Source organism: Apus apus, chromosome 2, assembly GCF_020740795.1.
Source record: "Apus apus isolate bApuApu2 chromosome 2, bApuApu2.pri.cur, whole genome shotgun sequence".
Taxonomy (NCBI): Eukaryota; Metazoa; Chordata; class Aves; order Apodiformes; family Apodidae; genus Apus; species Apus apus.
Genome location: NC_067283.1, coordinates 117,569,299 through 117,582,565, shown reverse-complemented (window position 1 = coordinate 117,582,565; position 13,267 = coordinate 117,569,299).

Sequence of the window (13,267 nt, the reverse complement as noted above, 5' to 3'; positions counted from 1 at the left end):
TGCCAGATTAGCCTGTTTCATGCTGCCAACATCTCCCCAGCAATGTTTGAATGATTTCAGGGATGAACATGCCCCAGAGCCACCCTGTAAGCTCAGGTCTATCTGAAGACAGAAACGGGGTTGGTACTTAGATGTGCTCTCTCAGATGAGTTTCGTTTTCTAATTCATGAAGTCATTTTAATTACACAACTTGCTGCATATATCTCTTTAAGCACGGGCAACGGAAGCAAAACTGCAAAAGAAAAAGAGTTACATTAACAGATAATTTTCTGAGAATTTATATGTTTGCTTCATTTGGTATCTACCGACTTTTGCCTGTTTAAATAATCGATTTGGTAGAATCCTCTAAAAAGCCTTAGTTAAACCCATTTTGAAAGAATACATTAATGAAATTCAGCCCATAAAACAGCCTCGTTTGGTTTGGTAGTTTCTATTTTCCTCTCCTACATTTTGAAATCTGACAATGCTGCAACAAACAAACAGCAGATGGGATCGTAACAGGGCTTTTAGAATAATAAATAGCTGTGATTCTGCGCTAAGACTCAGCTTCTGCCCTTGGACAGCACCTAGGGCGCTTGTAATGCTGCTAAAATATAAGGCAGATTGCTGTTTTTCTCACACACAAGTAAAATACTGTCAGTGTAGTGTGCAGGACTATGGTTATGTTGTGTAACAATGGCAGGCACTTGTTTGACCTGGAGGAGAGGAGGAGAAAGGGAAGTTGCAGTACTGGGCCAGAGCTGTAATTCCTGGGGATGGGGTTTATGAGCAGGGTCTCAGCACTGCATTTCAAACTCCCCGGAATCCAGGGCAGCCCGCAGAAGAGCCTGAGATAAGACTCAAGTTAACTTTGAGCAGAGATGGAGTGAGTCTGCCTCTGTCCAAAATCTACAGTCTCTGTCATCCCGCCAAGAAGGAAGGAAAGAAGTATTAATAGATGAATCAAAGTCCAATCCATGCAAGAGTCATCCTGGGGTGCCAGACCAGCTGATGAACACTCCTTGTGATCATAGTTGTGTAGGGTTTTGCTCCCTTCTCATGAGTCTGTTCATAGATTTTATCCCAGGAAGATTTCATAAGAAAGGTGTACTTGGCCTAGTCAGCCAAAAACAAGGTCTTCTTCCCAGGCCACCTTGTCCATGGTAACAAGCTGAGACTCCTCCAGCCACTCCTGGATATTAACGTCCCAACTGTGTGAAGCTCAGCAGAGCCAAACACCCATGCCTGGGGACCCGGCAGCTCTCAGAGCACAAGGTCAGACCGCCTCAGTGAGGGCTGAGCCTATGATGGGCTCTGTGATTGGGCCTGTCCCCAGGCAGGCATGTGCTCTGTAAGGCACATGCTCATCTCCACTGGCCTGTCTTGCCAAGACCCAAAATTAGCCTGAATGAACAATAGAAATGGCAAACCTGTCCAAGATGACTCTTTGCAGGCTTGCAGACATACCTGCCTTCCCTCGGGGGGAATTTAAACAATTACACCTGAGAAACTGGGTTGCTCAGCTAAAAATTCTCTAGGAGCGTGCTTAGGCTGGCAGCTAAATTAGAGGGAAAGCATCTACCTGCATTATTAGAAGTATCAGACTTGCTTTTTCTTTCTTTTTTTTTTTTTTTTTAATTTACTATTTCCTTTGCAAATTGCTAGGCACTTCTAAACACAAACCAGTTTTGCCTTTTCAACTTTCTTCACATTACAGCCCAGCTAACTCCATTAGCAAGTAAAGTAAATAGCCAAAGCACTTATGAAAGTCTAAATTCCCCAAAGGTAATAACTGTATAAAACACATGGGAGCTGTTATTTCAAGGCAAGGAAATGGAAAGCTTTTAGTTTATCATTAAGCTGACTTAGTATTTTGGTGGGTCTTGGCACTATTTATTAACAATTTATAAAGTCAGTCAGGGGCGAGTCTATGTAAGTGATAAATATTTTTGTACTGATATGCAGTACTTGTGCTGTTTGTTCTGAACTCCATGCAAACAGTGCTTAATAAGCTCTGACTTGGCTTTTCCCATTAAATAGTTTGCCTGTGTAGAGTGAACTCAAGTCACTGCATGTTCCTGCAATAATTCTCCTTCAGTGCAGTAATGGTGTCGGGAAGCCATGCAGTTTCCAACTTTTGTCTGACATATTTTCTAGTTCCAGCCTGACTTCTCTAGTTAGCCTTTTTGTTCTTCATTTCTCTGCATATTCTTTCATTTCTGATAGTTCCAGTGTTGCAGTAGTGAGACCAACTGTTCCTTTAATATTTTATCTTGTTTTTCATCACTGGTATCTGACAGTAACTCCTTCATGCCAGTAGCTTCCGGTTTCATCATTGTTAAATTCCTTAGAAAAAGATGTGCCATGCCCTAAGCAAAGCCGAGGTGATGAATTGGTGTCTCAGGCACAGGCAGCTCTCTTGTCCTCTACATTAGTTCTTTTGACATATTTGCAATACTCAGCAAAACTGTAGCAAAAACCCCTCAAGTTTGTTCTCCATACTTCTGGCATCAGTTCCTGGGGCCAGTGCTTTTATTTAGAAATATTCTGCTTATGAGATGACCACCTGAAACCTCATTCATTCTGTTGCATGCACCTGTCACCTCAGAGGTGATGTTAAGCAGACAGCAGGGTGTGCACAGCAGTCTCCCTCCAGTGTTCCTGCAGTGCTCATGTGCTTTCTATAAGCAGTCATGAACTCGTTGGCACTACTTAAAAACCTACCAACCTACAAATGCTAACAACCTTAAATTTCTTTCAGCTGAGCTGTTTACAATAATGTTGTTTTCAGTAAAACCAGATCAGCACTTTTAAATACTCTTCCTTAATATCTCAGTATTTGCCACTCACTAACTCCTCTGATAGTCTAAGGATGTCTTGGTTCTTTGATTCTTCATTTAAAGACATTCATTCATTCGTGGCATCATGTAACACTAGAGGCTCTGGGCTTGAGCCTGTTAGGCAGTTGTTGACAGTTTTCCTGGCCACAACACTACCAATGCCATTCTCCAGAGGCTGAACAACAGAATTAACTTCTACAGAACCATTTTTGTGTGCATGGACAATTTGATGAGATTCACTGCCTGATTTGGAGGAACCAGAGCCCTGGGAATGGATGTATTGATGTCTGAGAAAAAAATGTGCAAAGTCATTCTGGGTTTGCATACAGATTTAAATAAAACAAGAAGGCAAATCAACAACCCATAAGCTTGCTGCTTCAGATTATTTCATTTCTCATTCTTTCCATGCTCTGCATAGTGGGACTGAGATTACAATCATGAAGTGCAATTAGTGGAGTATTCTGCCAGTTAACTTTGTCACAGCCTCCCTTATGAAACACACCCTTATGCATGAGGAAAAGCTGTAATGATTTAGTATCTATCATCTGCCAGCACTTGTGCAGTAATGCATTTCAGAAACAAAAACTGAAGTGATATAAATGGAGGGAGTTAAAAAACAACCTTGTTTGTTCTTCCCTCCCAGGGAAGAACAGGACATTGAAAAGGCAGGATTTGTCTCCTATGTCTAGGAATAATACTAAACTTCTGTTTCTATTATAAATTTATTTCAAAATGTTCTGATTATAGAAATGTGTTGTAAATTCTATTTAAAATATAAGTTTGTCATCTAGAAATTTCATTTAACATCACTCATTGCCCATTCTTCTCCAATGACTGCAAAAGGAACCAGGATTACTAGCTCAGATGTAGAGATGTGTACATATTTTTATTTGGTCACATGCTTTCCACCTTCCAATGAAATGGAAATTATTGGAATGACTGGTCTGAGTTTATTGAAGCCAAACTGCAGAAATGCAGTAAGACTGTACTAAGACTGTACCACCAGCCCCTTCTTCTCATTCTGAGAACTGGTGCAGTTTTGTTGATTTACTTTTTTTATAAGAATGCCTTTTGAGAAGTAATTCTTTCCCATTTCTTTTCCAATCTACTATGCTAAACACATTTTTGCCTTTCCTTTACTTGTTCAAGGTCAGGCTGAGATCCAGACATCCGTTTTCCACATCATATTTTGTATGATGCTTCTCAGGTTACACTCTGGAAGTGAGAGTGGGTGGGATGTGAACAGTTCACAGTGTGTTTAAAGGAAAGGTTGCACCTTTCTTATGTGTTGTTACAACTAAGTTCCTTGAAATCTCTCCATTTCCCACTTAAACAACAGAAGCTACTTCTTTTGGAAATACTTGAAAATATGGATTAGTTTGGTACTTAACTCTTTACTGCAAATATTTTGCTGGTAAAATATCACAGTGTTTCCGTGAATGCAGACAGGCTAATGAACTCCAAGCTTGCTCAAATGCAGGAACTGTATTATCATGATTGCTTGATGATTTTACATCTACAGGCTAAAAGCTATGTAATTTAGTGTTCACAGGAGATAAATAGCTACGGTTCTGTGTCTGATTACATCATCAGCCCAAATGACATGTATTTGGGGTGCAAACGTATGGCACACAAGGCCAAGCATCATGTTTATTTCTGTTTGCCTGCCCTCTACTAGCGGGTCCAAGAATGACTAACTAAGCCTCAGTAATACTGAGCTCTTTACAGTGCTCTGGTGGTTTAGGTTAGAGATCAGGTGTAAATTCTTCAGTGTAAGGATGGTGAGACACTGGGACAGGCTGCCCAGAGATGTTGTGGGGCCTCTATCCCTGGAGGTGTTCAAGGGCAGGTTGGATGGGGCTCTGAGCAGCCTATTCTAGTGGGAGGTGTCCCTGCCCATGTAGGCGAGTTGGGACTCGATGATCTTTAAGGTCCCTTCCAACTCCAAAAATTATGTGATTCTGTGATTCAGGGATAATACTCTGATATACAATTCTTCGTCAGAAATGATACAAAGCCTGTAGAGTATCTTCATCTGGACAAATTATTTATCCCAAATTTGACTTGATTTCTTTGTTAAATGAATTACACTATTTTCTCCTGCCCGCAAACTTCTTCGTGTAAGTCTCCATTTCACGGTTTTCCCCTCTTCCTACTATTCATCCTCATACACAGAATTAGAAAGATAACCTTGTGATACAGTCGTGGCTCCATCCACCACATTCCCATTTTCTAAAAGGGGATTTTGATGGTGGTTTTTGCTGGCTAGGTGAAATTCACATACCATCTTTATATAAGAAGTGTTTCCTTCTGAAGCTTAGCAAACTGCCTGAAAATAAGGAAGAGGAAACAGGCAGTGAAATCACTACTAAAGGGTACGATTGCTGCTAGGGTGGCAGACTTGAGTTAGGGTACAAAGTTTTTTCACAGTCAGTTATATGCCAAACTAAGCTCAGAAGTGCTGGGCACAACCACTGAACAACAATGAAACTGATTGTCTCTTTTCAGCCATTCTCTGACCCAGAGCACCCTCTGTGCTGGCATCAACCCTGCAGTGCTCCTTGCACCAGCACTGGGATGCTGTGAAGGGACCTGAGTTCCCTGCAGAGGACAAAACCAGGTTTGCTATGGACACTTCCCAGTCCATACAGATTAGATAGGAATGGTCAGATCGTAAGAGAGTAATAAGTAGCAACCACAAGTTTCAAAGAGGCAGAAAGCTGGTAAGAGTCTCCTGGCCTTTAAAGCAGCAGCCTGCAGTGCTACCTCCAGCCTGGCTCGCTGCTCTTCAGGGCTGGGCATGCTGGCCCTGGTGTGACACTCTAGCTATGACCCTTGGGGAGATTAGCATTGCACAGGGTCCTACACTGGTTTGGCTTTCATTTACCCCGGTTCTCATGATGGGAGGGTCACATCACATTACAATACTTCTGCGTAGACAAGACAAAGTGCTGCTCAATATTTCATATTTTTCTGAAGTCTGTTGCTCAACAGAGAGAAAAGATACAAACTGCAATGCAGTTCAGCCACAGAAATATTCTTCAATGTCTTTATCAGGACTGAAATTTGACAAGATAGACATTGACTTCTAGTCCCCCTTTCCCATCCTGACATTTCCATTTTGACCAGAGTAGTAATGGAATTATTATGAAGAGCAGAGATTCCTGTAAGAAGTGAGCTAAGTTTACCTGAAATTGCATTGTGAAAGAAGAGTTTTTTTCAGATTGGAAACCAACCGGTTTCACAGTGAAACAAAAATATTTATATTTACCTATATATTTTACTAGTATTACATGGTAATGTCTCCTCTGCTACATTTTCCTCCCTTTGCCTGCCTTTTCTCGCAGGTTTTACTTTTTTCCATCCTGTTCTGTAATTTCATTAACAAGAACTTCATCAGAAACTTCTACTTGATGCACTATAGACATTTGTATATTGTGTAGATACTATCTATACAATAATACATTATGTATATTATATACAACAAGAATTGACTAGCCTTCACAGTTTCTAAAAATGCCACCTTCTGTGTTGCTATTGGCTGCAGTAACTTTTCTATGAAATCTTGTGACTTTGTTTGGCTGCACCACAAATACTGTGTTCAGTTCTGGGCCTCTCACTGCAAGACAGACATTGAGGGGCTGGAGTGAGTCCAGAGAAGGGCAATGAAGCTGGTGAAGGGTCTAGAGTACAAGTCTTATGAGGAGTGGCTGAGGGAACTGGGGTTGTTTAGCCTGGAGACAAGAAGGCTGAGAGGAGACCTTATCACTTTATACAGCTACCTGAAAGGAGATTGTAGTGAGGGGGGTGTTCGTCTCTTCACCCAGGTAACAAGTAATAGGACAAGAAGAAATGGCTCCAAGTTGTGCCAGGGGAGATTTATACTGGATATGAGGAAAACTCCACTGAAAGAGTTCTCAAGCACTGGAACAGGCTACCCAGTGAAGCAGTGGAGTCACCACCCCTGGAGGTATTTAAAAGACATGTAAAAGTGGTGCTTAGGAACATGGTTTATTGGTGGACTTGGCAGTGTGCTAGGTTAACAATTGGAGCTGATGACCTTAGAGATCTTTTCCAAGCAAAATTATTCTACTATTCTACCACCTATTCAGTCCTGGGAAGGGAGAAGGGAGGGAGAAGAAATGAGGACTTAATGGATTATCTGGCAGAGTCTGTAGTTAATGTAAGTCACAACAACTTTTGAGATGGCTATGGTAAGGACATGGGAAGATCGTCTCTGCAGTATTTGCAGGTGGCTGCACAGATATCGGATGGCTCTCTTCTGCTCCACTCTTAGGCCAATATCTTTCAGACCCTTCACTAATCAACACTAATCACGTATGCCATCTGCCAGATGCACAAATTACACAGCAGGACTGGCACTTTCAGCAGGGCTGGCTGAAGTGACATGCTTAACTGTCACCTCTGGAAATCAGGCTGCTTGATGCCCAGAGCTTCCTCTGAGGACAATCAAGCCCTGTGACCTGGGGACTCCCTGCAAGTAGTTGGGGCACGGCATTTCAGACTCCCAACCAACATCATAGAAATGACCCAGCTTCCCAGAAGCATTTTCAGCTGAGGTAATATCTGGTCCTTCAAATCTATGTATTATTTAGCTAAGCCACCAACAGAAATACAAACAAGTATAATGGCATTCCTGTGACAGTTCTTTGTTCCCATAGGAAAAGTGCAGTAGAGCAGCCTGTTAACAGTATGTATGAAGCTCCTAAACCTATAGTCAATATGATCTAAGAATAACCTGGGTGATGTCCTCTCTTAAAGAAAAATTTACACCTTAAAATAATATTATTTTTTTATATATTTGAGAACAGAATTTAAACCCTAAAATTTATCTAAAGTCCTCTCAACCTTCAGCTTCTCATTTTTACTAGTTTTATGAGACATTTATGTTCTTGCACATTCTGCAGAGATATAAGCATTTTTTATTACATGCTGTAGTTTATGAGATCTTTTTTCAAACACATCACTGTTTCCATAAATGTGAGAGTCCAAAATTTCTTGTTTAAAGATTTAATAACTTCATTTACTATAATACTCAATTTTTACAGTGCACATTATATGGAACTTTGTAGCACTGCATAAAATATTCATACCGTGCCTAGATGTGGCAGCTACATTTGTGATTAGAGTTTTATTCCTGTTAATTATAAATCAAACATGCAGGGTAATTGTGGTTTTTTCTCCCTTGTTAAGAACATTTGCGATAAAATTGTCCTTGCTCAGCATCCTTCTGACTCACCAATAGCATCAAGCTTCAAATTACCAAGAATATTCCCATATAAAATCCATAAGTTATCATTCCATGGTAGTTTTGGTCTCCTTCAGCTCTACCACTTGACTTTGGCTTTGCATAAATTGTTGAGCCCCATCTGAATGGAGCTCATGACAGGTAATGACATCATAACTCTTCTTCAGTACTCTTCTGAATGGCCAGATTTTGCTGCTATAGGTTGGCTGCAGCTCAGGCATCAGCAATGCTGTCCATATTCCTGCAGTAATACACTGACACAGGTAGCAAATATTTCAATACTTGGGTGCAGGTTATAACTGTGTTCCATTAAAAACCAACCTGCTTGCCTTGCCAAATAAAGTAGGGATTACAAAACCTTCAGCTTGAATGTGAATCTTGACTTCCATTCTGCCAAAGCCAACAGTCCCACACTGGCTGTTCCACCTCTTTCCATGAATATCTATTTAGCCCCATTAACACAATTTCATTTTCTGTTACTATCTTACTAGTTCAGAGTTGTACACTCATGTAACTTTACAGTCTGTTCTCCAGTTCCAAGTGTGACTGATTCAACCTAACAGAAATGCAAACTGCTCTATAAATTATAGAGAATGACATCTGTGATAATGCTAGTGTACTTGTTATAAGTCAGCTGTACTCTTCTGCCTTGCCTTCAGTCCTATTTCTCCCTGCTCAAAGCATACACTGGCTCTACAACTTCACACTTGTACAGCCACAGAAGAAATTGTTTAGTCAGATTTGATTTTTTTAATAAGCATGTACAAATGGACCATCACATCCTGGCTGATGTTGAATAGCAAATACATAATTAATGTCATAGTGCTAAAAGTCTCCACAGTACACATATGTAAGACTGGGTGTCCTTATTTTAATAGCACACACTGTTTTATACAGCATTGTAAATTCAGCTGAATCCCTTATTTCTTAGAAGCCAACTTAAAATATTGTTCTTTGTGAGGTTGAATGTCCCATTATTATAGGACATAATTCTATTAGAAAAATAAAGTCCTAAGAGGAACTTTAAATTAGAGTTTCACTTTAGAATCATGTAACTGTTTGGGTTGGAAGGGACCTTAAAGATCACCTAGTTCCAAACCCCTGCCATTGGGCAGGGGGGACACCTCCCACTAGACCAGGTTGCTCAGAGCCCCATCCAGCTTGGCCTTGAACACTTCCAGGGAGGGGGCATCCACAACTTCCCTGGGCAACCTGTGCCAGTGTCTCAGCACCTTCATAATTGAGAATTACTGTGATATGAAGTGATAGTGATATGAATTTTGTTCCTCATTGGAATTGGTTCTCACTCATCTAATTACTAGGTATATCTCACTTCATTATTTTTTTTCCTTCTTTTTATTTTTTCCGTCTTTTTTTTTTTTTTTCAGTAACAAATTCTGCAAATATATTGATTTCAAACATTCAGTGAATTATTTGATACTTAAATAATTCATCAGAAAATAATTTCATAATAAGCATTTGTTCTTTAAAATCAAGATAAAAATTGGATTGAAAACATGGGCCTCTGTATATTAATAAGTTTCTGAACCTTGATTGTATAAGCCAGATTCCTAGTACCATGTATCATAAACAGATATTAAAAAAAAAAATCTCATTAATACTTACGTGAGACCTTGGTGTTTTGTTTTTTTCCCCAAAAATACTGTTTTAGTACCTCTGTAAGCAAGAGAAAAGGCAGTAAGTGTATACCTGGTGACAGGGATGTTTCTTCTGTATCCAAATACACTCAAAAAGATGAAATTCCATTTCTTGCCCTTTTATCACTAAAGAAAAAAGCCCTGAACAGCAGACATCACAATTTTTTTTAAAGAATTGTCAAGTGGTCATTGACACATTGAGAATGACACAGGCAATCCAAAGACTAATCACTAGTGGAACAACCTCATGATGTAACTACAGTCTCTCAACCCTCCATCATAGCAGTTTTAGGCTGAAGTTTCTTGAGTCTTAAATAACTGTGCAAATGGCACCACCAGGCTCATTGCAAGTGTTTGACTGAAATCCTCTCAAGCAAATCATTAATCAAGGCTGTGCTGCTTTTCAGTTTGTTTTAGGAACTGGTTTTACTCAGTCACTGAAACAGCATGCATTGATATAATTAATTGAACCAACTTTGTTCTTCTCAGTCTCTGAAAGAATGAGTCTGCAGTGGATTGCAGATTTATGAGCAAATAGCTGTATGGCGGGTATGGCTGTATCAGCTTATAGAGATGCATTTCCTTAGTCTGTATAGAAAGAAAGGAAAGAATAAATGACCATGAAATAAAATTAGTATCCCGGAGGGAGATAGTTCCACGAACTCTCCTTTAAAAGCATGATGTGTGATAACTTTTGATTATCAATAAAGACAATAAAATAAAGCATTAACACTGCATTTTGAGTCCCTAAGCCCAAGTCCAATATGAAAGCTTTATTCTTATGGAGAAATCCAGTTATAACTTCTTGATTTGCTGAGTCAATATTTGACAGACGAAACTTCTACTCAGGAAAAAGAAAAAGAGGATAATAAAATGCACATGTTTGAAGGGTTATGATAAAACTAAGGTAACTTGGAACTGAAGCAATCTCAGATACCTGTGCATGGAGAACTCTTAACATAATCTTGCTGAAGAAATCAGAACAGAAAGTTTTGTACTTGGCACATAAAGGCACCAAATTCACAGAATCACAGAATTGTTCTGGTTGGAAAAGACCTTTAAAATCATTGAGTCCAACTATTAATCTAACTCTACCACTAAACTCTAAGCACCACATCTTTTAGACACCTCCAAGGATGGTGATTTAACCACGTCCCTGGGCAGCCTGTTCCAGTTTTTGTTAACCTTTTCAGCAAAGAAATGTCTTCTAATATCCAATCTAAACCTCCCCAGCACAACTTCAGGCCATTCACTGCTCTCATGCGCACAACCCCCTTGCTTTTGACAGCATTGCTTCCACCAGCTAACGAGTTGGGATCACAGTCCCAAAGGAGTGAAGCATTCACTCACCCAGGGGTTTGGGGAAGCAGCAAACATGGTTGTAACTTTCCTCTCTCTAGGCAGTGCTGGGAGCTGCTCCTCCATGGGAGCCCAGGAGTGCCCCAGGGTACAAACTCTTCTTCCCCCAGTGGCATTAGCTTTCATTAGAGTTCCCTACTCATACAGTCTGGGGGCAGCCCTGAGAGCACCTCGATAATGTGGACTATAACTGGGGATAGAGGTACTGGAGTGCTTAAAAAAGCCTTAGCAAAAAAACCTAAGCATCATCCAGGTGGTATTTCCTAGCTGGTGTGCTGCAGCTTGGCACAGGCAGAGCTCACTTGCAGTAAGTCTAGAACTGCTGTCTCCACTTGAAATCAGAGTTTTGCCAGTTCAAACTATCTCAAAATCTGATTTGGTCTCTTAAAGCTGTCACCCCCACTTATATTAAAAGGAATTAATCAAGAATGTGTTCTGTGTCTGGGGACCAGAAAAGATCATGAAAAGTGAATTCACTGCACTTAAAAAGGACTCTTTATAGCGTGAAATTGTGTTTGCATTTATTTCAGCTGGGAACTGTTGCAGCTACGCTGTGAAAGGTCAGGATAATGACAAAAGCTCAGGATTTACCTTCTGCTCATGTTCCCAGCTACTCCCTTTCCCTATCTGTCTCATTCATAAAGCTGAAAAGGTAAACCAGCTCTTATACAGCTGGAGGAAGAGTGTTAGCTACAGGAAACTAGGCGTATGTTATTCTGGGGATTAAGTGCTTGAAGAGAAACTTGTAGCCCAGATGTCTCTGGGTTGGTGGAAAAATGACAACCACAGTTGTCTCAATGTCCAAGTGCATACTGTTCTCAGAAAACTGACATGCATATCATGACAGCCACAGCACTGGAAATCAAGGAAATCTTACAGTCAAGGAAACAAATTGATCTACTTTCCCTCCCAGAGAAGAAAGTTCTTAAGACAATTAATTCCTGGATTTAAAAAAAAAAAAACACCTATATTCTAGAAGAGAAAAAAAAAATCTCTTCAATTATTAAGTAATTAACATTTAAAGTATTGAGGCAAGCAATAGAAGTTTCTGAGTCAGTTTGGATCACAATTGTTCTAATGACAGCAGGGGAAGAGGAGGAGGATACTGAGCATTCAGACAGGCTTCAATGTGATCTGAGCGTGACTGCTCCCAGTCCTGCCAAGCACGTTGCAAAGCCACAGCTCCAACAAACCTCTCCAAACCAACAGTGAGTAGGATTTCCCCTTAATCAAATGTTCATACACTTGAGTTTCTTCTGTTAGGAAGTCACGTTCGACAATCAAAGAATTGTGTGCTGTCCAGAAAAATCAAAAGGAGACTAGTATTAGGGAGGGGAAAACTATCACCAGCATGAATCTGAGCTGTGCTCATGTTCTGCCATCACCCTCAACCTGCCTGCGTGTCAGCAGCATGATGGCTCTGCAGCAGGGCAGGTTACCATCATCCCAGGTTACCCCTGGACAGGAGTCCAAGCAGAGAAGAATCTGATGACAGGCTGTTCTGCTAAGATTTGAAAAAAAGAACAACATATAACAACGAACACCAAAAAAACCCCGAACTACACCAGTTCAAATCTCTTGACCTTTTTATTTGTTGACTTAACAATAAAGAGAAAAAAGCCAGCACAAGCAACTGGTACTTACCATACCAATTTACTTGCCATCAGGGTAATTTTGCCAGTGATGTCTAAATTTATCGCAAGCGCAAAATGCTGGACCAAATCCCCTCCATGGGGAGACTTTTCTTTCTCTTGTTCTGGCTGCCAACCAAGTTTTGTCTAAGCTATTTCTTCTAACTCCTGTTCAGAGAGCTAAAGCCTTAGCAACAGCCATTAAAGCAATGTGTGCTCAGCACTTGAGAAAGAGACGACACATGTGAGCTCTTCAGTTCATATTTAGAAACCTCACTTCAAGTCTCCAAAAAATCTTTTTGTCTTACCCAGCAAGTCTGCCCTCCTGCCACACTGGTCAGCACATCGTGTCCTTTCCTCCAGCATGGCAACCATTTGCTTGACATAAAACAGGCATCCATCCACAGGGCCAGTGCTCTGCAGCATCACGGGGACTGTACAATATGAACTCCTTGCCTCTGCAACCACCCCATGCTCCAGTTTGAGTGGCCCACTGAAAAGAAGGCTAAAAAGTAAAACTATGCCTTTGAG